This window comes from Adiantum capillus-veneris, chromosome 7 (genome assembly GCF_014529385.1).
Source record: "Adiantum capillus-veneris isolate H3 chromosome 7, ASM1452938v2, whole genome shotgun sequence".
NCBI classification, from domain to species: Eukaryota; Viridiplantae; Streptophyta; class Polypodiopsida; order Polypodiales; family Pteridaceae; genus Adiantum; species Adiantum capillus-veneris.
In genome coordinates this window covers 26,445,976-26,472,371 of record NC_140937.1, presented here as the reverse complement: position 1 = coordinate 26,472,371, position 26,396 = coordinate 26,445,976, and positions in this window count along the sequence as shown.

Here is a 26,396-nt window from a genome sequence, read left to right as displayed (position 1 = left end):
AAATATGGTTTGGACCGTATGTTGTAAAGCATGTGTATGAAAATTCTACTTAGAGCTTGTCTGAACTAGATGGTACAGAAGTAAAGATTCCCATTGCAGGAAAAAGGATTAAAATGTTTAAGAGAAGAGGGGACAATGATCTAGAAGATATGGATGAGGAAGAAGAGAAAAACACAGGTGAAGATCAAAGTGAACATGAAGCTCAGGAATCATCCAGTGAAGAAGAAGACAAGGAAGATGTACAACAGGTCTAATCTTATAAAGAGAAAATGTGGCTCATACCGGAGGATGTGCAGGTTTAGAGGGGGTGGATGTCGTGCTGTGACACGTACATAGTGGGAACACATGCTACAAGATCTATCTTGTATTTTTTTAGATACATAATTATATTTCCTATAGTGTACATATGCATATTTAAGTATAATAATAAGCCTTCTATCTCATCCTATTATTTTTCTCAAGGGTAACATATCCTTACTTTACCATCAGAAAATACTATGGGAAAAGCATCAATAGCTCCAGCTCTTTAACTTGGGGCAAAAAGCATTGATTCTTTATTTCTACTATTTCATTATCATCTCACACCCTAGCTAGATCCTATATTTAGGGTAAACTCCAATATATATATATTCTATGAATTTTTTATACTTTTCTTATATTTCTTTTTAAATAGCTACTAGGAGAGAATCAAATCCTAGTGGGACACTAGGTGGCATGATTTCAAAGATACACATATTTTAATGCATTATTGCAAGCATGATTACAAAAATTTGTCAAGGAGCAATGTCATGCTTTCATATGGCATGAGGTGTCCTTTGGAATTAAATGAAAGTCTATGCTAAGGAGACCACATGAAGACTTTTGCTGCCATAAATAGACCCTATTTTGATGAATTTTTTACACAAGGTTCCAATCCAAAATGGAAAACAATTTTAAAATGAAAATCGTAGCTAATGAGCTGAAGTTTTTGCCCATATTTTTACTTTTTTATTTGGAGCCACGGTTGAGGAGATATGATCAAAATACTGGACCCCAGTCTGCCCACATCATGCAGGGACAGCTCATTTCCAACTTTTCCAATTCCTGTTCACACTGGCTCCTCTCTTCTTATGTAAACCCTTGGGGGTTCCCTTCACCTATAAAAGGGGACCTCTTCTTCCTTGGAAGAAAAAAAAAAAAGCATTCAAGCCATTGATGAGAGGAATTCATGAGGGAGTGAGTAGTAACGCCTAATTGTACTTAGCCATTAACATAAGCGCAAGCCTACACTTTTTCCTAGAGGGAGACTAGCCATTCTTGCAACAAGCTAACCTTGGAAGATCAACTCTAATCAAAGAAGGTCTTGCACTTGGTGTATCAATCAAAGTGGAATTATCCACTCTTCTTCTCTCTCCCATCAATAATGGTGCCGAAGGGTTTCAAGTAAGATGTGTTCTACATTGATGTTTTCTTGATTTCTTGTTGTTTTCATTTTCATCTCTAATCCAACATATATATATGTATCTAATCTCATCTCCTTAACCAAACCTATCTCTCTCATTCTTAGTAATTCATCCTCTCTAGGTTCTCTTTGCTACAGGTACATCTCTCCCCGCAGTATCCTTATTGTCTACGGGCAAGAATAGGGCTTGGGAGGGAAAATTCTCATCTCTTCACTTCTCTCATATCTACATTTCTCACATACTATCCTAGATGAATAACCCACATGATGATCATTTCTATCGCTTTCACTCTGTACAATCTATTAGAATTAACGTATGGATTAGCTGTAAAATACACTTTCAACAACGTATAGTGTTTCTCTTTGGCCCTGAAAGGCTCAATGAAATACTTCTATCACCGGATCCCATCATACTACCTCTCATAGACTATAATTTTTCTTTTGATGTAAGCGTAGTTATCTTGCTATGAACCAAGAGGATTTGTACACACAATTAATCCCAATCACTAGACAAAATATATATATTATGGTAAGCACAAAACTACAATTCCAAAGAACAATTCGTAGCCTATTTGGTCAGCCAAGATTGAATGCCATTAACTCATCCATTAACCCTTTCATATTACCCATGATACGATATGACCATAGCCTTGATGTTTTTATCTTCGTATTGTTTTGACATTCTCTTTTGCGTTCTTTCTTTGTGTGTGTGAATGCAAGAGAGAAAGAGTGAGTCTTCTTTGATTGCACTTCTTTCCAAACCCTAGTCTTCATGGCATCTATGGTTTAACTCCTTCATATAGTTTTTGTTGAGTTCTCTCACAAACTCTCACAGCCATAAGCCCGGTGCTTTCCTGGCAAGACCGCAAATTTCTCGACATATTTTTGGTGAACCCGACGTGAATCTGCTAGGGTGAGAGTTTTTGGGTAACCATGGGTGATCATGTTCAGCAACAGGGTATGCATTTTGACCCAGCAACAATGCAAATGTTTCAAGCATTTGCAATGTTCATGCAACAACAACACGCTACTGAAATAAGGGAGATTTCAGCAACGAAGGCCATACAAGCGGTCGTCAATAGAATGGATCAGTTCAATGGCAAAGATGTAACCATGTACTTACGCGAGTATGTGAAGGAGATGGAGCTGCATTGTGTGTCAGAAGGTGAGATGATTCAAAGCTTTGAGCTAGTTGTTGCTCCAGAAATTAGGGAGCATGTTAAGGCAATTAAAGATGGGCATGGGAGAAATTGGGAAGAACTCAAAGTAGCTTTAAAGGAGGAATATTTCATGGAGGACTCGGAGAGAGTGACCAAAAGGACATTCTTAGAATGGGTAGTCAAGCCAAAGCAAGGACTATCAATAACAGAGCTACTTAGGGAATTTGAGCGGCGCTATGCACAACTCACTAGGACAGAAAGGGCCACACTAGATGCAGAGAAGACAGATCTTTTCTTACAAGCTGCAGGTAAAGAGTTTCAAGAAAATTTGGAGCTTCTTCTTGAAGATAAAGATGCTGAGCAAGGACTAAAGACCGACTGGAATGAGGTTGAAGGTGCTGTCTCACTGCTTGCCAAACGACAAAGAAGAAGGGACAAGATGGTAGTAAACACTACAAGTCCTTCCACCTCAACTTCTGACAAAATGGTAAAACCTACTTTTATCGCTCCTAAGTTTGATGAGTTCATGCTAGATGAGCTTGTGAAGGGAATGCGTTACTTGAAGGTGAAGTTTGCAAAGCTTGAAGAAAAAGGACAACCATCTGGGCCACTTCCTAGGCAAAGACAACAGCCCAAAGAAGGGTTTGTTAATAGATGTATTTGGTGTGATAGTACAAACCATGTAATAAGGGATTGTGATGATTTTAGTGATGCTTTGTCAAAAGATGTTGTCTTTTTTAAGGATGGTAAAATCCACTTAAGAGAGACAGGTCTACCCTTGAGAACTAAATTTGGGAAGGGGGGAATGCAAACCTTAGTTGAAGATATGGCAACCAAGCATGCCACCTCTTCAGTTGAGGTAGCTACTTATGGAGTAAAAATTGAACATTTTTGTGATGAAGAGGTGAGTGACCATCATGGTCAAATTTGGCCAAATGTCATGCAATTAGCTAAAAAGGGAAAGCTTACAAAAGAGATTCTACATGAAGCAGGTGATTGCATACGTCTAGAAACAGGATGGAATGATCCAGTGGACTCATTGTCAGTGCATGTCTACATTACAAAATGCCAACAAAATGAGGCAATTGTAGAAGAGAAGCGCAGACGTGAGAATGCTGATGAAGGACCATCAAAAAGAGCTTCTAGAAGTGGGGGAAGAAGTGACTCAATGTCTTCTCAAACACCCTCAACACAAGGAGCATCTCCACCTGAAGTACTCATGGAGGAGTCTACAACAGGAAAGAAGAAAGAGCCAACGAAAGGTAAGACAAAAGGCCCAACTTATAAACTACAATCTGATATTGAGGTTGCTACAGATTTAAAGAAAGTCTTGGAGGAAAGGATCTTGAATAGCAAGATTGAGTTTACTCTGGGAGAAGTTCTTGGCATTGCAAAGCGTGAATTCCATGAGGAGATCATTGACATCATCAAGAGAAAGAGGCAAACCCTTGCTGAAGTTTCTCGTCCACAGGTTGAAGGGGAAACCTCAAAGACACAAGGGATGCAACTGCAAAATAAGGAGAATGATGGAGCTGTGGTAGGATGCTACCAATCTAGTGGGAGAGTGAAGCAAGTGTATTTCTCAAATGATGATAAAGAAGTTGAAGATATTCCTAGGAGTTACTATTCACGAAGTCATTGGGCAAGGGCTACTACAAAAACTTTGGTCAAGGTAGGTGATCTTGAAGAGCCATTTGTTGCCTTGATTGACCATGGTTCAGAAATAAACATAATGTCAAAGAGTCTCTACAACAAGTGCAAATGGCCGATGGACACAGATCATGGCTGGATGGTAAAAGTGGCAAACAATTCATCCGGTGAATTGTATGTAGCATGTCCAGGTGTGAAGGTAACAATAGGTGATGTAAAGATTGACCAAAACTTCTTTGTACAGGATACATCTTCATATCATCTCATCCTTGGACAACCCTACATTGTGGGAGTTCGAATGGAAACAAAGGTAATGGACGATGGTTCAGCATATGCTAGGATACGTAGCAAAGATGGCAAACGTGCTGTCCAATTTCTCACAGTCTGTGTAAACCATGAAAGAAATCGTGACAACCTGAGAGAACATCCTCTACCAAAGGTAAGCAAAGAGTTTCATGATCATAGAGAAATGATGGGTTTTGGCCAAGTACCATTGTAAAGCGGGATTGCAGTGGTACAGAAAGAAAAAGGGTCTCGCTTGATCCAAAAATAGGTGAAACTTTCTTGATGAGCTCCTTGGTAACAAGGAATGGATCAATATGTTTTACAAAACTTGAAGATTTGAAGAGATATGAGAGGCAATATGTGCATAATGTACAAATAGGCATGAAAAAGAGTGGGTTGCTAAAGCCTACTGAAAATGTTTTGGGTTTGTGTGAACAAGTTTCTTTTGTAGATACTATGGGTGAGCTTGATGCTATAATGAGGTCTAGTTTGCATCTTGAAAATGAAGTTGTGGAAGTTTGCTCTATGGAAATGTATCAAGTAATAGAAGACTTTAAAGAAAGCCAAACAGTTGGCCCAGAAGTCCATGTTGAAACTAAATACAAGAGTGTAGCAAAGAAGGTGAAACCAGTAGCTTCACCCTTACCACCCAACAACAAGGAAAAGATTGAACAGGCTTCTTTACAACCAAGTTTGCGGAATCCTAAAAAGATCGGGCATACCTTCACAAAGGAGTCCTTCCAAGAGTTGCAGATTGGTTGCGAGGAGTTTCTAACACAGGAGGAGACAAAGTGCTTCAAAGAAAGAAAAAGGGTCTCGCTTGATCCAAAAATAGGTGAAACTTTCTTGATGAGCTCCGGTCAAAGATATTAAAAGCACCATGTTCTCTTTCCTTTCCCCAAGCATGGCATAGAGGAGATCCTTTGTGGTGAGTTTCCTCCTCTTGGATTTTGACCAAGGTAGCTCTAGGAGGCTCATGGAGGGTGTTCTTTTTGGGACAAGCGTGGTACACATGCCCTTGCTCGCCGCACTTGAAACATCGATTATCCTTGCGATAACACTCGAGCTCTTTAGGAGAGAGTTTGTTTTTGCCTTTTTAAACTCCCTTCTCCTTAGCTTTGTTGGAATTTCCCTTAGGAGACTTTTGGACATTGTCGTTCCCCTTAGGCTCATTGGAACCCTTGTTTCTCGTGCACTTAGAATTTCTCTTAGCCCCTATTTGGAAATTGATTCAAGAAGCCACCATAGTATGGTGTATAACCGCCTATATGGTGTGTGGTCTTTGGGAGTTGACATACTCCACCATTTCTTCGGTTAAGCCCGCACAAAATTGTTTTTTTTGCTCTCCAAAATCCATCTTTTTGAAGACAGTGGCTTTGAGATGTAGGTCCCAAAACTTGTCTACATATTTGTGAATGGATTCGTATAGGGAGAGAGCTTCAACCTTCACCATTCGGTGAGTACTTTGTCTTTGGCATCAGTAGCCAAAAACTGCTTCATAATGGAAGCTCTTAAAGCTTTCCATGTTCGTGGAGCTTCACCGTTGGCCCTAGGCTAGACCACCATTGCTTGGTGGACTTTTGAAAGTGCATAGCTACATGGCGTATCTTAGAGGACTCCGTGAAGCCCTCATCTCCAAATGCCACATTGAATTGTTGGATAAAGGCCAAGACTTTGTCCATAGCACCAAAGGTGCCATCGTAGGTAAGGAAAGAGATGCTCTTTCCTCCCTCTTTGAACTTCTTGAGCTTGGACGACCTCTTCCACGTGGCATAGGATTTCCTATGGACTCTTCTTTTTGATGGTTCAAAAGTTGCACCATCACTTTGTTTAGAAGATGAAGAATTTGAGAAAGATGGAGAAGAGGGTGACCTCTTTCTCGCCTTTTTCTTGCCTTGATATTCTTTGTTTTCACCAGCACTTTCATAAGAGGAAAAGGATGAAGAAGATGGAGAAGAGGGTGTCCTCTTTCTCGCCTTTTTCTTCTCTTGCTTTTTGTCATCCCTCCTTGAATTGTGGTGTGGAGAAGTGTGCGATGGTCTTCTCTGCTTAGGAGGTGATGGAGAGCGTTTAGCCCGCCGTCTTCGTGGAGCCATCTCCGCCAAGGTGGTAGGAGACTCACTTCTTTCTTGTTCCTTCGGTGGAGGCTCTTGAATTCTTCCTTGGGAAGGAGATGCATCATCAAGAAGTAATTTTTTGAGCCCTTCGTATGGATCCTCTTCTTCTTCCCGAATCGGAGAGAGGCCTCTTTTGGGAGTCTCGCAAGGAGGCTTCCTAGGTACTCTCTCGTCATGGTGGGGAGTTTGGATAATCCCATGAGCACGAAGCTGTCGTTTCACTTTGGAGGAATGGATTGCCCATGGCTTGTTGAAGCCTAGAAACAAGGTAGTTAACAAGCATAGGGGCATCATTAGTAGCCTGCTCATTAGCAAAATCAAAGCTATCAACATTAATTTCACTCTCTTTACTATTGTAAATCATTCTAACAACGTTTCGGTGTAAACGTTTTTGGTGTACTTTGGCACTTCAAGACCTAGTTGCTACTCCTCTTTACCACTTTAGAAAAAGCACTGAAGCTATTGTACCCGTGGCTCGAATACCATTAATTGCAAGGAATAGAAGAGAGGGTCGTTCAACACCAAAACAACACTGGCTCCTGTCAAGCTTCTAATAGCTCAATAGTGGTTAAGCCGTAGGCAACCCCGTAAGACTCCACTATTAAGCCATAGCTCTCGACGGTGACGCCCCATTATTTTCACGAAGGCAGGTGCACTGCAAGGCTGAAAAATACCTATTCTACTTACTCATTTGAAATTAATAATAACAACCATTTATAGCTAGCTTGAGGACCTCCCTTCTTGAGCAAGAAAAGAGAAACCTTGTGCTCTGATACCAATGTAACCTTTAATGGCCTAGTAACTTGTGTGTAGCGGAAATTAGCATGAACATAGTGAGCATTTCATTTGAATAGATTCCTAATGAGCATAACAAGAGTGCTTGGGTGGGGAGAGCAACAAAAATCATAACGCCTAGTTAGATAGCATGAACAATACTTCAAAAGAGAGTGAACCGGATTTACATGGAACCGGTCCCCCCTCCAAAAGGCTTTGTATTATAGGTTTCTCCCATCAAGAGAGACATTTTACAATACAATTCTTTGTGTTCCTTGAATACTAGCTAATGCAATGAAAATGGAAGCTTCAAACACTAAGAAAAACACTAATAAAATACAACATCAATTCCCTCACGGTCTCAGACCCAAGACCTCACACACCTTCAAACATGGTGAGAGCTAGCGGGGTATGAGACTAGATTGAGAGGAAGAAGGAGTAGTCTTATGAGAAAAATATACATCTCCTCACATAATAACTCATATTAGCATAGCATAGATAAATAATTAGCATGGTAGACGATATGAGCATGCATTGAAGCTTGGATCTTGGGTGGATTTGCATGACAAAGCCTAGAGTTGTCGGTGTAGGCCTCCCTTCTCACAAGCTTAGAGTAGGTGATAAGCTTTCCATTAAAGCTTGATAAGGAGAGAGAGAGTCTTCTTGCTTCACACATGAGCTAGTGTGAGTGTGTGTGGAATCATGCCTTTGAAAAATCAGCCCCCTCTCTCTCTTGGTCGACCCCTCTTGTTATTTTCTCATGCTCACACCCCATTGGACCTTTCCTAGCTTAGCCAATGGAATTTAAGCAGCATAAGTGATAGCCTTCTGACATGTGTCCCCCTTTCCCATTTTGTGACAGCTGTAGGTAGTTAATTAATGCAACTAAACTCTCATTGGACCCCTTTGTCTCCTGGACAATAGGAATCAGGCAAGCCATTGGGATGTTGAATGCTCATTGGATCCCTTGGGAGACTGTCTAATAGTCTTCTAGAGAGCTTAATTCTTAATTTACTCTAGCCTAATTCTCATTGTTCCACCTCCATGGCCATCCAATAGGATTTGAGTACACCTTGTGGGCATCTGGGCTAGGGAGCTGACATGTGTCCCTCATTCCCTTTGTGTAAAGGAGGCTTGTTAGTGTGTGTGTGTGTGTGTGTGTGTGTGTTTGTGTGTGTGTGTGTGTGTGTGTGTGTGTGTGTGTGTGTGTGTGTGTGTGTGTGTGTGTGTGTGTGTGTGTGTGTGTGTGTGTGTGTGTGTGTGTGTTTGTCTTTCATCCCCTACTTCCAAGGGTCGCCCCCTCCTTTGTAGGATTCATGAAGACTTTTGTACACACACACAAAGCATCCAAATTTCCTAAGCTTAACCATTGGACTCATCCTTTGAATTTTGGAACCTTAGCATTTTGGAAGTCTTAATGGGCTGAACCTTAGGGTCTTTAAAGCCCATTGTTGCACTTTTCGCTTTTGTAGATCCCCCCCCCCCCCCCCCCCCCCCCTTTGGATCCCTATTCTCCCTCCTTTGGATCCCTATTGTGGCCGGTCTGCCAGCTTTTAAACCAATATTCTAACTTTTTCTCCCCTGGCACTTCCCCATATTAAATGATCAGTTTAACATGAGAAAATCATTTACGAGAATTAGATATTAGTTATTATGATAATAGATCCCTATCCCACTTACCCTATTGCAATAAATAGGCCCAACCTTTCATGGACAACAAGTTAAGGACCTCTCTTCTTAAGCAAGAAAAGAGAAACCGATAGCTCTCATACCAATGTAATGTAAATGGCCTATGAACTTTGAGAATAGCGCAATTAAGAGAATTATATTTTAAATTTTTGTGAGACTACTTTGAGAACATAGAGAGTGAACTTAATTAGTGATAGCAACATAACCATAATACTTAATTAAATTGGTATGGACAATAATTTTTCAAGAGAGAGAGTTAGAGAACTTGACAACAGTTGAGGACCCGATTTATGTGGAGCCGGTCCCCCCTCCAATAGGCTTTTGTATTATAGATTCTCCCATCAAGAGAGACTTGGTACAATACAATATTTGTGTTCCTTGTGACCTAGGTGATGCAATGAAGATGGGAAGCTTCATGCATCACAAGCATAACATATACTATGTAAAAATCATTAACCATCCCCGGCCTCAGCCCCAAGGCCTCACTAACCTTCAAAGGTGGAGAGAGTTAGCGGGGAATGAGGGTAGGGAGGAGGAATAATAAACATTCATAGGAGAAAGAACTAGCTCCTTACTTATCATCACTCTTCTTGCTTAGCATACATAATAGCATAGTAATGAAAATGGAGAATATGGCAAGCTTAAGCATTGGATCATGGCTCTTGGTTGGATTTGCATTCCATAGCAAGGAGTGTTGGTGTAGGCTCTCAACTTCTCTACAAGCTTGGAGAAGGAGATGGAGCTCTTGCACTTTGCACTTCACACAATGAGCGTGTGTGTGTGGGAGAGTATACCCTGCAAGCAAGCCCCTAGATTCCTTGGTCGACCCCCTCTTCTAGCTCATGATGGAAGCTCATTGGACCCCTTCAAGCCTGGCCAATCACACACAAGTATACAAGCCTTGGGATAAGTGTCCCCCTTTCACCTTTGAGAGAGAGGACTTGATAAATTCATAAACAATTAATTTAATTAACTAAATTGTCATTGGACCCCTTGAGAGGCCAACCAATAGGCTTTAGGCACACCATGAGGGCAACATAAAGAGGAACTTGACAAGTGTCCTAGCTGATTTCTTTAGACCAAGCTTGCCTTGCATGAGTGAGTGTGTGCTTTCTCTCTGGCTCCTACAATGAGGGCTCACCCCCATGGGATGTGGTTTGAATTTCAGAACACCTTAACCTCTCAAGCACCTTAGTCATGGAGCACCTTAGCACCTTAGTCATTAAGCATCTCAAGAACCTCAAGCAACTTAGTTAACAAGCATGACAAGCACAGCAAGCACAACAAGCACCTGGATCTTGGGCTGGGTTCCCACCTCAAGGACAGCCCTAGCTTGCCTAAGGTCAAAGGAATTTTTAACACTAACCTTTGGGAGGTATTTAATGAAGCTAACCCTAAGGTCTTTAAGCTCCATTAGGTAGCATTGCTCTTTGACATACCATCTCTCATTTGGACCCTTTGACCTTGGCCCCGTGTTGAGATAGATCCTTAAGCACATGTCTATATCCTAATCCTTGATCCTGTTTATTCTCCCACATTAAATGATCAGTTTAATATGAGAAAATCATTTGGGTTGGTTAGATATTAGATTTTATAACAGATAGAGTGGGGAGAGCTTACCGCATATTTCCAAAATTCCATCAACCAATAAGTCCCCTTGGATGGCTAAAATAGGTAGCATCTCTATGAACCTATTCTGGAGGAATACCACCAAAAAGATGAACAATAAGGGACTTAGACATATGGCCCAGTTTTAGGAGAGCAATTCTAGGAGATAAAAAATGATTGACCAATTGGCCACTCCATTTAATCTTAGTGGGACAGAAAGACTACTAGCTATTAGAGTTTTAGAAGGTATGGACAACTTATGTATGCCGGTGTGTGAATCTAAGTTTGAGTGGAAATCTTGAAGATGGCCCAAGTGCAAACATTTCTATAAACCAAAAACCAAAGATGTATATTTCACTCTTATGGCCTCTCCAAATTGGTTCAATCCTCTTAGCAAGCATTGGGGGACACAATGGCTAGAGTCAAGATAGTTGAAAATAGCAAACAACATATGGACACCGCAATGACCACTTGCGATGAAGATCTTCATATGGAAGGTTTAATTTTGGGCTCTACCAACATGAGAAAATATTCATGCCAGAGGGGTTGTCTTTGATAGATTCTCAAGCTACAAAATGGAAAGCAAGGACCTCTTGCATGTGTTCAAGGAGTGATTAGAAAATATGCAAATGGGTTCAAAAGACCTAGGGAGTAAGGTTCTTCAAGAACGGTCTATTCCTAGGAGAGAGGGCGTGAAAAGTCCAAGCTCTTCTGGTCTACACTCAAATAGTTAGATTTTGCTACTTTATGAGAATATAGAAGGCTAGAATGTGTCGAGTGTTTGACAATGTTACTATAATTGCTAGCTTCAGAGATATTATACAAGAAAGCAAAGAATGGATTGTAGCCTTTGGTAAAGGGAAGGACTTGAATGAGTGGTCTTGGGCCACCACGACTGCTTAAGGAGCTTGCATTGACCTCAAAGTGGGTTATGGAGTGCCTTTATATGAGTCTTGATATAACTTCATTGTAGTATGTTGTCCCTCAAGGCTCGACCTGAGCTTGAGTTATATATGTAATTTTTTGTTGTTTATTCAATACACACATATTGTGAGTTTTGCAAAAAAAAAAGTGTTTACTTGGTGAGCCTAAGATGGTTTTGCAGACTCTTGAGCCAAATTAAGAGTCTGCTTGGCATGATCTAATCCATTGCTTTGACTCGAATCACATGTCAAGCACGTTGAACAACAACGACTGCTCCTAAGAATCTTATCGTACGATTGCCCTTCTTTTTTATTGCGCACAGAATGACAGCTCTCTGCCTTGCTTTTTTTGACTTTCTTTTATCACGCACAGTGACAACTCCCTAACATCCCACAATAGCTTTTTGTTTTTGACTCCCTGCATGCACAACAAAGCCCCTCTATCTCTCCTGAACTCTCCAAGATGGAAACCCACCCTGCACCATGCCTTGATCGAGATTCATCCACCTTGCAAGTCTGTTAGAAGCTGGACACACCCTACGGAAAATGACGGCTCGACAGATTATCATTTTTTGTAATTATTCATTTATTGAGAAAACCCGACATTTCACCTTGTAAATATTGGGGCTTACAAAAGTTTCCAAATTGTATCCCAATTTTGACATTTAGATTGAGTAGATGGTTAATTTGGAACTTTAGGGTTTGAGAATTGTAAGGTATTTATACCACTTTTTGACCTTAATGAAAAAACCTTTTGTCATTTTAAAAAGTTTGAAGTTTGTGAGTGAGCGTACTGTGTACGAGAGAGAGTGAGAGCTCGTACTGTGTACAAGAGAGAGTGAGAGCTTCATCTTGATGCTACGTGCGTACCGATAGTCGGAATCGAGTGCGGAGAAGTGCAGTGTGTTGCCCCCGACGAGAGCTACGCGCTGATACCTACATTGCGCGCGTACGGTCTGGTTTTGTGAGCTCCATCTACGAGCTTCATCTGGTGATTTGGTTAGCATACCTTGTCCGATTTTGCATTGCAGCATATCCATGCATTTGCATTGAGTAAAACTACACATTAGGCACTTTAGATTTCGGAAACGAAGACCTACAAATTTCAGCCAGACATCCTATGTGATTTTGCACCGGGTGTTTTGGGTTGCGGTTTTGGTTCATAGACCTTAGGGAGAGCGACCTATTGGTGTTAGTAGGGTCTCCTTCAAGTTCTGTGGTGTTTCGAGATTGTTTGATGGGTGTTCGGCTCTAGAAAGCGTTGTAGGAAGTTTCCTCTTATGCACTCTTGAAGGCTGTTACTTAGACATTGGATAGAGACGTATGTAGGAATTAGTTAGGAGTCACTCGAGTGTAGGTTGACACCCTATGCTTGCTTCCACATGCGTGCGGGCCGAGCTTCATCCTTAGCTGACAAATCTTGTTAGGTGAGTTCTCGCTGTGCTAACGTCCGTCGCGGCGTATCCGTCCAATATTGGCACCGCTGCCATGGACGAAAACCTTAGGTAGGTGACCGAGGCTAGTCATTTAGGATAGGGATTCTTTGTCTTTCCAAGAGTCTCGTTTTACATTTAGATAGGCTCAAAGGGTGGAGCACTCTCTAGGTCTGAGAAGGAGTCTAGGGAGCGTGTGTTTGGCCTAGATCCTTCGACTTAGGTAGATTTAGGTAGACTGAGATAGTTTTAGATATTAGTTGAGTTCTTGAGTAGGATTTGGAGTGGTAGAAGCGGTGAGAGGAGAGCTTGAGAGTCCAGAAGAGGTCAGGAATCAACCAAAACACCATTATCACCATTTCATATGATGAGTAGGAGTAGAGTAAGTAGGACATCATGATTCAGGATCTAGAGCACTTCATGCATGTATACTTGCTTGGTAGATTCATCACAAGGTTGTAAAAGACGCAAAAGTGTGTTTGAAAGCTGAAGTGAAGTCCAAAAGTTACTGTGAGTGTTTCTGATAGAGCTGCAGAGCATCAGGAGCATTTTTGTCAGGAAATTTTTTAATTTCAAGCCAGGAGACATCCTACGTGTAGGATGTCTACAAGCTAATCTGGTGGGAATTTTGGAATTTTGAGTTGACCAGTGTGTTCAGAAGGTGGGGTTTACCTTGTTTTCACCTGGAAAGTGGAAATTTGACCATATCTTGACAGGATAAGGCCAGATAAACTGAAGTTGCCAGACATCCTACCCAAATTGTGCCAAGGCATTATTTTAAGACCAAAACCATAGGATGACTGCATGAGCATGATCTACATGATATATTGAGTGACTGAGAGAGGTTTCATCTCATTTGGGTGAGAAAATTGGGTTCTAAGCAGACTTTAGCACTTTTGAAATCCAAACCAAAATCTAAGCATACCACTGGGTTCCTCACATCAAGGGGAAGTTGTGGGTCAAGCCTGGGGTCAAACAGGCCAAAAAGACATTCTACGCGTGGGATGTCATCTGTGTGATTTTGCACTCCAAACTTAATTTTGAGCATACCAAAGTGATCAGCATCTCAAGGGGAGCGTGTGCTTTGCATTTGAAGCCATTCTGGGCAAAAAGACATCCTACGTGTAGGATGTCTAAAGCAAGAAATTGAAGCCAGATACTGACTGTGGGCATAGCAAGGTGTTGTATAGCCTGAGGCAAGCCTCCTAGTCAATTTTGGTCCAGATTGGGGTTGATTTGACTAATCGAGACCAGCAGCAGGCTGTCAGAATAGATTTCTTATCCATTGACTAGCTTATAGGTGTCCAAATCAAAAAGTCAAAATAGCTCTGGACTCAGCACATCAAGGGGAATCCATAGTGCAAGAATCCAGGCAAAACAGAGTAGGAGACATCCTATGTGTAGTATGTCTACTGGGGCTTAGTGAAGAGAAAAATTGACTGGGCTTAAATAGTGAGGTTCCATTTGGCTTAAGGGTTCCAGAACTTCTTTCAAAAGTGAATCTGGACCTTATTTGTCCATTTGATGGAGCAAAGACTGAATTCAGACTTTTTTACGTAAATTGATCAACATCCAAGGGAAGTACAGTTCCAGATTAGCAGACCTAATCCACAACATCAGCAGTGTATAAGATACAATAGTAGTTGAGATTAACTCTCCAGCTATACCAATCATTACTAAGATAACCTCTAGTTGTTAAATGCTTTGATTTGATTGCCGAAATTAAACGCTTGTGTACAGGTATATTCAACAGCAAAGCAAGAAGTTGTGCGGAGACTGATCCTTTGTCAGGTGAGTGGTTGGAATTGTAATAAGTTTCATTGATAAGTTTCATGAATTTAAGATCAGGAAGATACATTTTTAGAGACCAGAAGGTGGCAGGTGACCAAGGTAGCTTAGTGTCCACCGAGGAGAGTGTAACCCAGGCAAAGCTAGATCCACTAGCACCGATTATTGAGGAGGGTAGTGATACCAACACTTCATCAGACAAATCCTTCTTCATGATGGGTAGTCAACAGCCAGGAGGATTCACCTATGACGGACCAATGCCAGGAGAAAGCACCCCCCTAAATCCCTTGAATGATTCCAAGTTCACTGTGATCTTCTTAGAAGGAACAAACTCAAGGGGAGCTCTAGTTTATGCTGATTATCGAGGACGCAAGTGTATTTTTATTGAAGAAAGGCCGGCTCAGAGACTGGAGATAATTCGAGTCTATGATGATGGAGATAGATTCCGAGACAAAAAGGGGAACCACTATATGATATTTAGTAACCCTGAGGATTACAACAGATATGGAGATAACGTGGTGAAGGGGAAAATGGTTTCAGAAACTCAAGAACTGCCTCCAAACATTGATCAACCTGGAGAAATTTTTATGTATGATAAGAAAACAACCAGGGTTTCAACTTATAATGAGAATGTGGGAATCTACAAGCATGAGAGTGAGGGAATAGTCTCTTACTTTCGCTGCAAAGAACCATATCCAAACGAGCTAATCAAAGACAAGGTTCTTTACTTATTCTCTTATGAAATTGCAATGGGGAAGGATATCGTTTTTGTTGATAGGTGCGGGAGAGAACACCAACGTATTCTCCCAGAGGAGGTAGAAAAGGCAACAGTTCCAAGAGCATCGACATATGCCCCCGATGAAGTGCCAAGAGCCACCTACACCCCTAGCAAATCGACAAATCCCTTCTCAGAGGAATATGACGCAAACTCACATTCTACTAGACCGCGGACATTCAACAACCAAAACCAACCAGAAACTCAGCCATCATTGCAGGCATGGCTTCGATAGAGTGCAACATTAGAGCAAGACCTAAACCGAGATGGTTATCAAGCCGCACGAGGGCTAAGGGATTTGCAAGAACCACCACTCTATTCAAGGTATCAAGGAGAGAGTAAGCCAAAAACTCAAGGGTCAACAGAGCCTGGAAGACCACCCATAGAACGAGTTCGAAGAGATGAACCATCTCCTGCAAGAAGTGTTAGAAATTATGTTTTAGGAGCACCATTGGGAGAGGAATCAGCCTACAACAGAAGGCCAGAGGAGGTATATAGATTGGGATGAGGAGATCCAATGATGAGATTTGTAGACCATCATAGAATTAGACCTTCTCAAGTGCAAAAATGGGTAAACAAGAAATACACAGAAACAGAGATCCAAGAGATCATGTAGCAGCCTTTGCGCATGTAAGTAGAGTGGAAGAGGTGTTAGATTTCCCTACCCAATTTGCAGGGTTTGGACTAATCCTAGAGGATGACGCTGCTACTTGGTTTGACTCTGTGGAGCGTAGAGACTTTGAGTCTATGGAGGAAGTGTTTGACAAGTTTATCGAGGAATTCTCACAAAGGGGAATATCTCATAATACCGTCTCACAAATCCATAAATTCAAACAAAAAGACGGGGAATCTTTGCAAAAGGTAGCCCTACGACTAAAAAGATATGTTAAGTTCTACTTTGTGGAAGAACTGCCAAGGACTAAGGAATGTAGATCTCTAGAAGGACTTACATATGAAGAGGAGCAAGACGTTGAATGAATTAACCAAGGAGGCTCTTTACCTTGTAGACAATTGTGCGGTCTACAAAGAGGGTGAGTTCAAGGATCTTGACGACGATTCATCTTCACAACAAAGTGGAAGCAAGTCTTCTAAGACAACACTGAAAGGAGAAGTAGCTGTAAGCCAGGAGCAGCTTGTAGAGGAAGTGCTAAAAAAGATTAACTTGTATGCCAAACCCCAGGCTAAACAGCCCAAGTGGTGTGCTATTGAACAAAAATGGACAAACCATGGGACAAAGGAATGTTATTATAACAAGGGATATATATGTGAGAGAGAGACCTTACGCTCCCCAAGCTCAAGTAGCTTCTCCTCAAGTTCCACCGATGCCTAGGTATCAAGCAAGCAACCTACTAGGACCTGTAGGTGTAGAAAGACCACAACCAGTGTTGGGGCTACAACCACCCCTACCAGGATTACGACCAGTTGGCATAAGATACACACCAATAGTAACCGCATCAGAAGATAAGGCTTTGGTGTCTATGCATGCATACTATGAAGATCCCAGTGGATATGCGGAAAATCCTGCCTACTATCCACCGGAAGAACCCTCGACAACAGAACCATGGAGCATGATGGGAGGTGTAGGACCACCTACAGCTGCACAGGCAGCAGGAGAAGGAAGATATAGCTTAGATGAACGAACATTTTTGTTCGTAGCCAACGGAGGAATGGGCGGACAGAAACATGCATACCAATAAAGAGGAGCTCAAGGAGCACCTCAACAACCTAAAGGACCCTGCTACAAGTGTGGTGGAGACCATTGGCTAAGAGAGTGTCCTCATGATGAAATCATTAGAGTCAATGCATATTGCACCGAGTGTGGAGTTACTCATTTGATTCTTGATTGCCCTAAGAACCCGAGCAAAGGAGCAAAAACTACCTTGAACATGGTGGAAGCAGTGCCTTCCAGTGGAAGGTCAGAAAACGAGATGATCATACCTATTCAGGCAGTGACACGAGCCCAAGCTCAAAGAATGACAAACCAACCCATAATTGAAGATCCAAAAACCGACGTCCCAAGTTTAGAAACAAAAAATCAGAGAAGCACTTGGAAAGCTAGAAAGGCGCGTATGAAAGCCAGGAAAGAACGAGAGCAAAATGCTCTCTCTGAGGAGTTAAAACACACAAAGGATAGATTAGAGCGGTAAGAGGATCTAGCTAGCCTAAGCTCACACATTGCGGCAACACTGGCAGACAAGGTAAATGAGCAGTTAGATGCACTTCTAAAAGCTTATGAAGCCAGACTAGAAAAAAACCAAACCCAAGAGCAAAGATGGATGACTTATCCATATGCTGAAATAGAAAAACAGAGGTTAGAAATGTGTAGGAAGATGATTGAAACAGCTCAATCTTTGATAGAAAACCCGCTTGGTAAACCTACAAATGGGCATGAAGTACCAGCTCCAACCCGTAGCAAACCAACTTTAGAGGAACAAGTAGAAATGAAGGAAAGACTCACGAATGCCTATGAGTCCAGGGGAGTGCCTATCATAGTGCCAAATACAACAGATGAGGCAAGTGACGGGATCCATCCTAAAACATTGGTAGAAATGGGTAAGGATTGTAACGGTCTGGATGATCTGTGGAAGCAAATCCGTGAGGCCAACGAAGCTAACAGGGCAAGTTCCCACATGAATAGCAAGAGAAAAGAGAAAAATGAGATCTTACCTCCTATTGAAGAATTTGAGGCAATATCACAAATGAACTTTGATATATATTCACAAGGGGGAGACCATGGATCAATTAGTTCGGGGCATAGCCAACCAGACTCGCTGAAAACTCTACCCTCTTACCTAGGAGAGTATGAAGCCAAGTCGGAGGTGAGAGCAATTCCATCTCAAAGACTTTCTTCTAACAAAGTGATGGATTCACAAGGGTTGATTGAGTTATTGTCCACCCCGGTGGCATGCACGATCACATTAGCCAAACTCCTAAGGTTACGACCAAACATGTGGACCACAGTAGGCAAATGCCTAGAAAAATTTGGAGTGAAAGACCCCACCACGAAGCTTCAGGAAGGGATCAGAAAATTGGACAGGCCTCAACTAAATACTAGGCCAATACCTTTAAACAAGGTTGGAGAGTATTGCGAGGGAGAAGATGGAAACACCACGCTACCAGTAAAATTCCAAGGAGTCGTTTCCAAAGCTATTCTTGACAGTGGAGAGGGAGTTGCTATAGCCACCAAGGAAATATGGAAAAAATGCGGAAAACCAGCTTTGAGAGCCACCAAAATGAAATTGCAATTGTTAGATGGGTTCATGGAGAAGCCTCTACGACTCTTAGAAAAAGTGATTGTCACTTCATGCGGAATCGAGTATGAGCATACATTTGCAATAGTCGATTTGACAAAAAGAACAATTATGAGATCATTTTGGGAAGACCATTCATGAGACAATTGAAGATGGTCCAGGATTGGGGTTACGACCACATAAACCTCAGACATGGCGAGACAACAACCAAAATACACCTAAAAGACCATAGTTACAAGGATGTGAACCAGACACCAGTGGAAGAGTTTGATTCAGCTACAGTCGCAAGATTGGAACTCCCAGCATGGTTAGGGCAACAAAAAGAGCTATGGATGTGCGGAGCTTCACATTGTGGGAGCTTACAAAGAGAGGAATGCGTCTTAGAAAGAGCGATTGAGGACAAGGATTATATTCCTTTTTCTGAAGATGCCTTGGAACCTTTAGAATGGGAACACATACTAGCAACATTGGATGTATGTACCATTACAGATAGTCCAACAACAAAATTTTACGATAAGGATGGCTATGATGTGCTACCCAATGACATGGTAAGCATTATACTAGGAGGAGATGAGATGGTAGAACCACCAGAACAAGAAGAGTTTTATAACTCCTCTGAGCATTTGGAAGTAAATAATGATGCAGATAATGAGTGTTCAGACAACTCAAGTGAGCGTGGGGGGAAAACAGAGAATATCAAGTTTTATGATTTTGTTAATCAGCACCCTAGACGCCAGGAACGCTATACGAGAAAATGAGCAGGAAACAAAGCAAGAGAGAACCTGATGCCCATGATAAAAGGTAAAACTCACTATCTGATGCTTGTAAAAGCAGGGGATTGTGTAAAAGATCAAATACCAAGAAGATTCTTAAAAGTTCGAGACGAAGGAACGCCAGAGGAAATAAGACAAGTACGGAAATCTAAAACAAAAATAAAATCACAAAAATCTCAAAAATAAAAAAAAGAAACAATGAAAGACCAAGAGTGGACCAAACTGGAGCGTAAACAGAAATACCAAGAACTGAAATGGTCTTTATGAGAGGAATGGACTACTGAGGGAGATAGTGATGGTAAAGGGGAGTCAGAAAAGGAAACATGAATGTACCATCACACTATCGGAAATTCACCATTCAGGACAGAAAAATCATAATGACACCACCAGTCAGGGAAAGAACAAACCAAGAATCTTACGATAGGCTGGAAAATGCAAAACGAATAGACCTCACGGGACCAGGTGAGAATCCTTAGCTGGTCTATATAGCAACCAATTTAGAGCCTGAAGAAGAAGAACGGTTAACACAACTTCTCAAGAAGTATAAAGATGTGTTTGCATGGTCCTACAAAGACCTCAAAGGAGTTGATCCATCAATATGTCAACATACAATTCCTTTGAAATCAGATGCAAAACCTAGCAAATAACGTCCTTATACATATAATGACACATTTGTGAAACGAATAAAAGAGGAGATTGACAAGCTGATGGATGCTGCATTCATCTATGAAATCGAACATACAGATTGGGTGTCACCCATTGTGGTAGTCCCCAAAAAGAACGGAAAACTGTGAGTGTGTGTAAACCTCCAAAAGGTAAATGTAGCCACTATAAGGGATAATTATCCCTTGCCAATCACAGAACATGTACTTGAGAGGGTGGCTGGGAAACGGGCTTATTCCTTTCTAGATGGGTTTTCAGGATACAACCAATTGGCAATTGCAATAGAGGATCAACAAAAAACAGCGTTTGCCATAGAATGGGAAATTTATGCATATCGTGTTATGCCTTTTGGCTTAACTAATACCCCAGCTACCTTCCAAAGGTTAATGATGCACGCGTTCAAAGAATACCTAAGAATATTCTTAGAAATATACATGGATGATCTTTGTGTACACTCTCTTCTACGAGAGGAACATATTGACCATTTGCAAAAGGTATTTGAAAAATGCAGGACATATCGAATCTATCTTAACCCAGAAAAGTGAATTTTCATGTTAGGCAAGGCCGCATCTTAAGACACATGGTCTCAAGAAATGGCATAACCACAGACCTAGACAAAATCAAGGTCATAGTAGACCTACCCAGGCCTACTAATGTGAAACAAGTGCAATCCTTCATGAGACACTACAGGTATTATCGAAGATTCATATATATGTATGCAGTCATCGCACAACCTCTCTGTTGTTTATTAGTTAGTTTTGACTGGACTGAGGAGTGTGAAACTTCATTCCAAAAGCTGAAACAAAACCTTGTATCAGCACCTGTACTTAAAGCACCAGATTGGGAAAAGATATTCCATGTTCACATTGATGCTTCTGCATATGCAATCGGGAGTATTATGGCTCAGCATGGAGACAGAACAATGGATTTTCCAGTTTGTTATGCAAGCCGACAGTTAAACAGTGCGAAGAAGACCTACACAACCACCGAAAGGGAGGGGTTAGGAATGATTTATGTTGTAAAGAAATTTCAGCATTATTTGCTCGCAAACAATTTTCTGTTCTTCACAGATCATCAAGCTCTTTTGTATCTGGTAAATAAACCATGCAATACAGGGAGAATTGTACGCTTGTTTATTATATTTCTAGAGTTTGATTTCACAGTGGTAGTCAAAAAGGGTAAAACTCATCTACGGGCGGACCATATTTCAAGGATACACAACGGGGAAGCTCCTGAAGGAGTAGATGATGACATACCAGATGCTTATCTTTTTAATATTGAAATGATACCCAAATGGTCTCAGGAAATTGTTAGCATTCTTTCCTTTGGAGGTAGGTTTGATAACACAGAAGACAGATCCAAACAACAAACAATTCCACAAACAAAAAATTTCCAGTTGATTGCAGGACGGCTATATCATCTAGGATCAGACAAAATTCTACGATTATATATAAATCAAGAGGAATTCGAGTGTTATCTTGAAGAAGCACATATCCAGGATTGTGCATTTCATTGTTCAACAGTGAAAACACACCAGAGACTGAAACAATTAGGGGTTTATTGGCCAACTATGTACGCGGACACACATGCTTATGTTACCAATTGTACTATATGTAGTGCCAAACGACCAGTGGATCACGCGACATTGTTTCAGGTAAACATTTCACCTGCATGGAGTCAATATATCATTGATTTCTTAACCACTAGGACGTTTCCTGAAAACATAACAAGAGCACGGAAAAGTGCTATAGAGCTGGAGGCTCGTGACTTTCAGTTAATTGGGAACCAACTCTATAAGCGAGGAAAGCACAATCAACTTAGAATCTGTGCAAGTGAAAATGAATACCTGCTGATTCTAGAACATGAACATAGCGGAATAGGTGGACGCCATTTTTCAGGCGATAAGACGGCAAAAATTGTCTTAACCGCAAGAATATGGTGGCATACATTACATATGGATGCTGAAGAGTTTGTAAAGTGTTGTGACGCATATCAGCGCACCAAGGTGCCGATAAACAAAGATGAGATGCCACTATGGCCAATGATGGAAGCAAGGGCATTTGCAAAATGGGGCATTGATTTTGTGGGACCTATTTCACCTATCTTCTATTATAGATGAGTATGCTACTGACCCTGCCTTTAGGGATATAATGTCAGCCCTTGCTTTGGGGGAGAAAGAAGAACCATTCACCTTGCAGGATGGTTATCTTCTCGATGACAATAGGCTATGTGTTACCCATTCCCTTCGTGAGAAAGTTATGTATGAATCCCATGCTCCTCCCTATGCGGGGCATAGAGGCATTCAATCTATTCTCCGAGAAGTAGAAACGTACTTCTATTGGCCTACCATGAAAGTGGACATACAAGAGTATGTTTCAAAATGTGTAGTATGCCAAAAGACTAAGTATGATAGAGGGAAGCAACCTAGATTACTCCAGACATTGCCTATCCCAAATTCACCATGGGAGAGTATATCCATGGATTTCATCTTTGGATTACCCAAGTCTATCCATGGGAATATGGGAATATGGGATTATGGACAATAGTCGACAGGTTTAGCAAGCAAGCACACTTCATTCATGTCAAAAAGATTATTAAGGCACACCAAATGGCAACACTCTTCATATCACATATTTTCAAACACCATGGATTACCAACATCCATCGTGTCAGATAGAGATCCTAGAATGTCCGGCTTGCGTTTCAACTTGTAAACCCACTTCATACCAATGGCCTTTTTGCTAGGAGGCAAATCACATAAAGTCCATGTGTCATTTTCTATAAGTGCATCATATTCTGATTGCATGGCAGCCATCCAATTTTTTGAATTTTGTGCTTCATCAAAAGTCAGAGGCTCCTCAACATCATCTAAGCTAGACACAGCCAAAGCATAACAATCTAATGCATAAGATGCATGGCGAGAGCCTGAACGAGTACGACTAGACAAAGGTGCATCCAATTTACTGTCATGCAAAGTGTGCACCAGCCATTTTGTCATACCTCTAGCCTGCTCATTTTCAGCCCTTTCCTCATCAAGTACATCATGTACATCTGCATCAGTAATAGGCTGATCTAGAACATTTTCAGAAACCCCCTTAGGCTGTACATTTGCCTCATTGGAACTTACATTCGTATTTCCACCACTGAAAAGAGGCAACAAAGTGTCATAAATGTCCTGTGAGCTTACATTACTGTCTCTAGTACATGACAGCAAGGGCTGAACAGAATCTTCCACAAACACTACATCCCATGAAACCAGAATACGTTTTGTTTGCGGATGATACAACATGTAACCTTTTCTTTCATCACTATAACCAACAAAAATACATTTGACAGCCTTATCATCCAATTTTCTGCGCTGCACTTGTGGCACCAAAGCATATGCCAAACAACCAAAAACACGCATGTGCTCAATAGAAGGCTTTCTATCATGCCATGCTTCATATGGAGTAATAGACTGCAAAGCTTTCGTAGGACACCTGTTAAGTACATAAGTGGCACACATAATGGCCTCAAGCCAAAAAGAATGCGGCAAAGCTTGACTTTTGACCATACATCATGCCATTTCCGTCAGTGACCTGTTTTTCCTCTCAGCAACACCATTTTGCTGAGGTGTATAAGGCACTGTACATTGGTGTTTTATCACACGACTAGCCAGAAATGCATTAAATTCATGAGACATATACTCCCCCCCTCGATCAGAACGGAGGGTGCCCATAGTACATTTCGAGATATTTTCAGCCATAGCCAAAAAAAATTAAAAGCACATAAAAACTTCGGACTTCGCTTTAAGCATAAATACCCATGCATGCCTGGAGTAATCATCAATGAAAGTCACGAAGTACAGATAATTGCCCAAGGACGGAGTTTGCATGGGCCCACAAACATCACTATGCACAAGCTGCAACCTGCATGTGGCCCGAACTGAACCATCCTTTGGAAACTTAGAACGCTGCATCTTACCCAAAATACAGCCTTCACAAACATGTTTGGCAGGTGCTTCAAGAGGTGGCAAAGAAGCAACCATATCAGATTTCTGCAAACGCAGCAAACTGGCAAAATTTAGATGACCAAAACGTGCATGCCAAAGTTTTGCATCAGTGCACTCTGCGCTAAAAGCCCATTCTACATCAACATCATCATTACAGTCACCTTTCACAGAAGACTCGAGAATGGCTGCATTTGTAGTGGAACCAGCATTTGCAGTGGAACCACCCTCTTTCTTCTTAGCCTCTTTGGCCTTCAACTTAGGACACGACTTGATCAAGTGATCATTGGCTTTACAATAATGGCAATGCATCTTCTTTTTGCCCTTATCATTAGAATTGCCAGACGAAGTGCTGCCAGCAGAAGCATTATGAACAGAATTTTTGCCACTCACACCCGAACCATAAGAAGTGGCTGCATTACTGTTACCACCCTTTCTTTGAGAAGCAATAAAAGCCTCTTCAACTGCACGCTGCCTTGTCCTCTTTTTTCTGGAAAGTGACTCTTGCAACAGCAATGTGCATAATGCATCAAACTTCACAACTTCAGGATTTCCTTGGGTCATAAGTCTCCAAGTACTAGCAAAAGTCTGGTAGGAATCTGGTAAGGCATCAAGAATATTCCGCACAAGGGAACTATCATAAATGACTTCACCTGCATAAATAAGCTGCTCATTGATATCCTTGACACTAGCAAGGAAAGTGACCATATCATCTTCCTCATGCATAATCTTCGACTCCAACTCTTTACGTAGAAAAGCATATTTAGCCTCATTGCGGCTTGCATAAAGACCTGCTAAAATATCCCAAGCCTGTTTTGCAGATTTTGCTGAACGGATGTGAGGAACAATGGTGCGCTTCACAGACAACGCAATCAATGCATGAGCCTGCGCATCCTTAACATCCCAACGAGCTTGTTCTGCCGTAGGCAAAACAACTCTAACAGCTACAATCCTTGTAGCAAGACCTGCAACATCCTCAACATCGCCTACATCCTTAGAACCAGGACGTACATCAATGCCCTGCACAATGTTCCAGACACCCTTTGACACAAGAACATGTTGCATCATATAAGCCCACATAGGGTAGCTGTCCCTATCCAACCTGTCCTCAGCAGCAAACATCTTGAACACATCTGTGTTGTTGTTGTCAGCCATGGTAAATACTGCACCTGATGTGAAAACTGCCCGAGAATAGGAGAAACTAAGCGGGAACAACCTGTGCTATATAGCACAAACCATAGAAGACTATAAGGCACCTGTTATGCAGAAAACGGCACTGACAAAAATTCTACACAAAATGACAAAATTGCCTGTGCAGTACTGCCTGTAGTGGAAACGGAGGCCGAAATGAGCCCAAATTAAAATTCTGAGCAGACCAAGCTCTTCGAGCTTACCCAAAATTTTTGTCGACCTGCGAACGCTCGCCAAAGCTCACTGAAATCGGAGATAGTCAACAGGCGTGTGCTGGAGCAGCTGGCGACTAAGCCCGGGAGGACGTGACCTGCTCTGATACCAATTGTTGGAATTAGGGTTGCAGAGAAACACACACAGCTTGGAGAAGACGAAGGAATCTCAAGGCACACAATAGAGAGTGTGTTACTTAGTGTGCAATAGAAAGATGGATAGCCCTAGAGTGATGGGCGTATATACAATGCACGGGGGAAAAAACCTCCTAAAGAGGGAAAAAATGCCCCGGCGGTCCTAGTGTGTTCACACACATCACTACCACATGTATATGGTAACAGATTTTTATGGATATTCTGATTTTCCTGTAAGATGTTTGAAGTCTCAAGTCTTAACACTAGAATGGTAACAGGACACTTTTACGTCCTTGGACACTTTTGTGTCCTGTTAACATTTTGCTTGAATTATTTGAAGAGTATGAAAATGAATTTCTAGGTGCTATATATCCACAAATTTGCCTTATGAGATGAAAAAAACTTAGCATTTTTTTTTTAGTATCGATCTCACCATTAACCTTACTCTTGCACAACCATTTTGAACCTAAACTGTGTGAAAAAACGGGTCCTGTTTTTGGCTTTTTTTCAATTTTTGGCAACTATACCACTCTAAACTTCA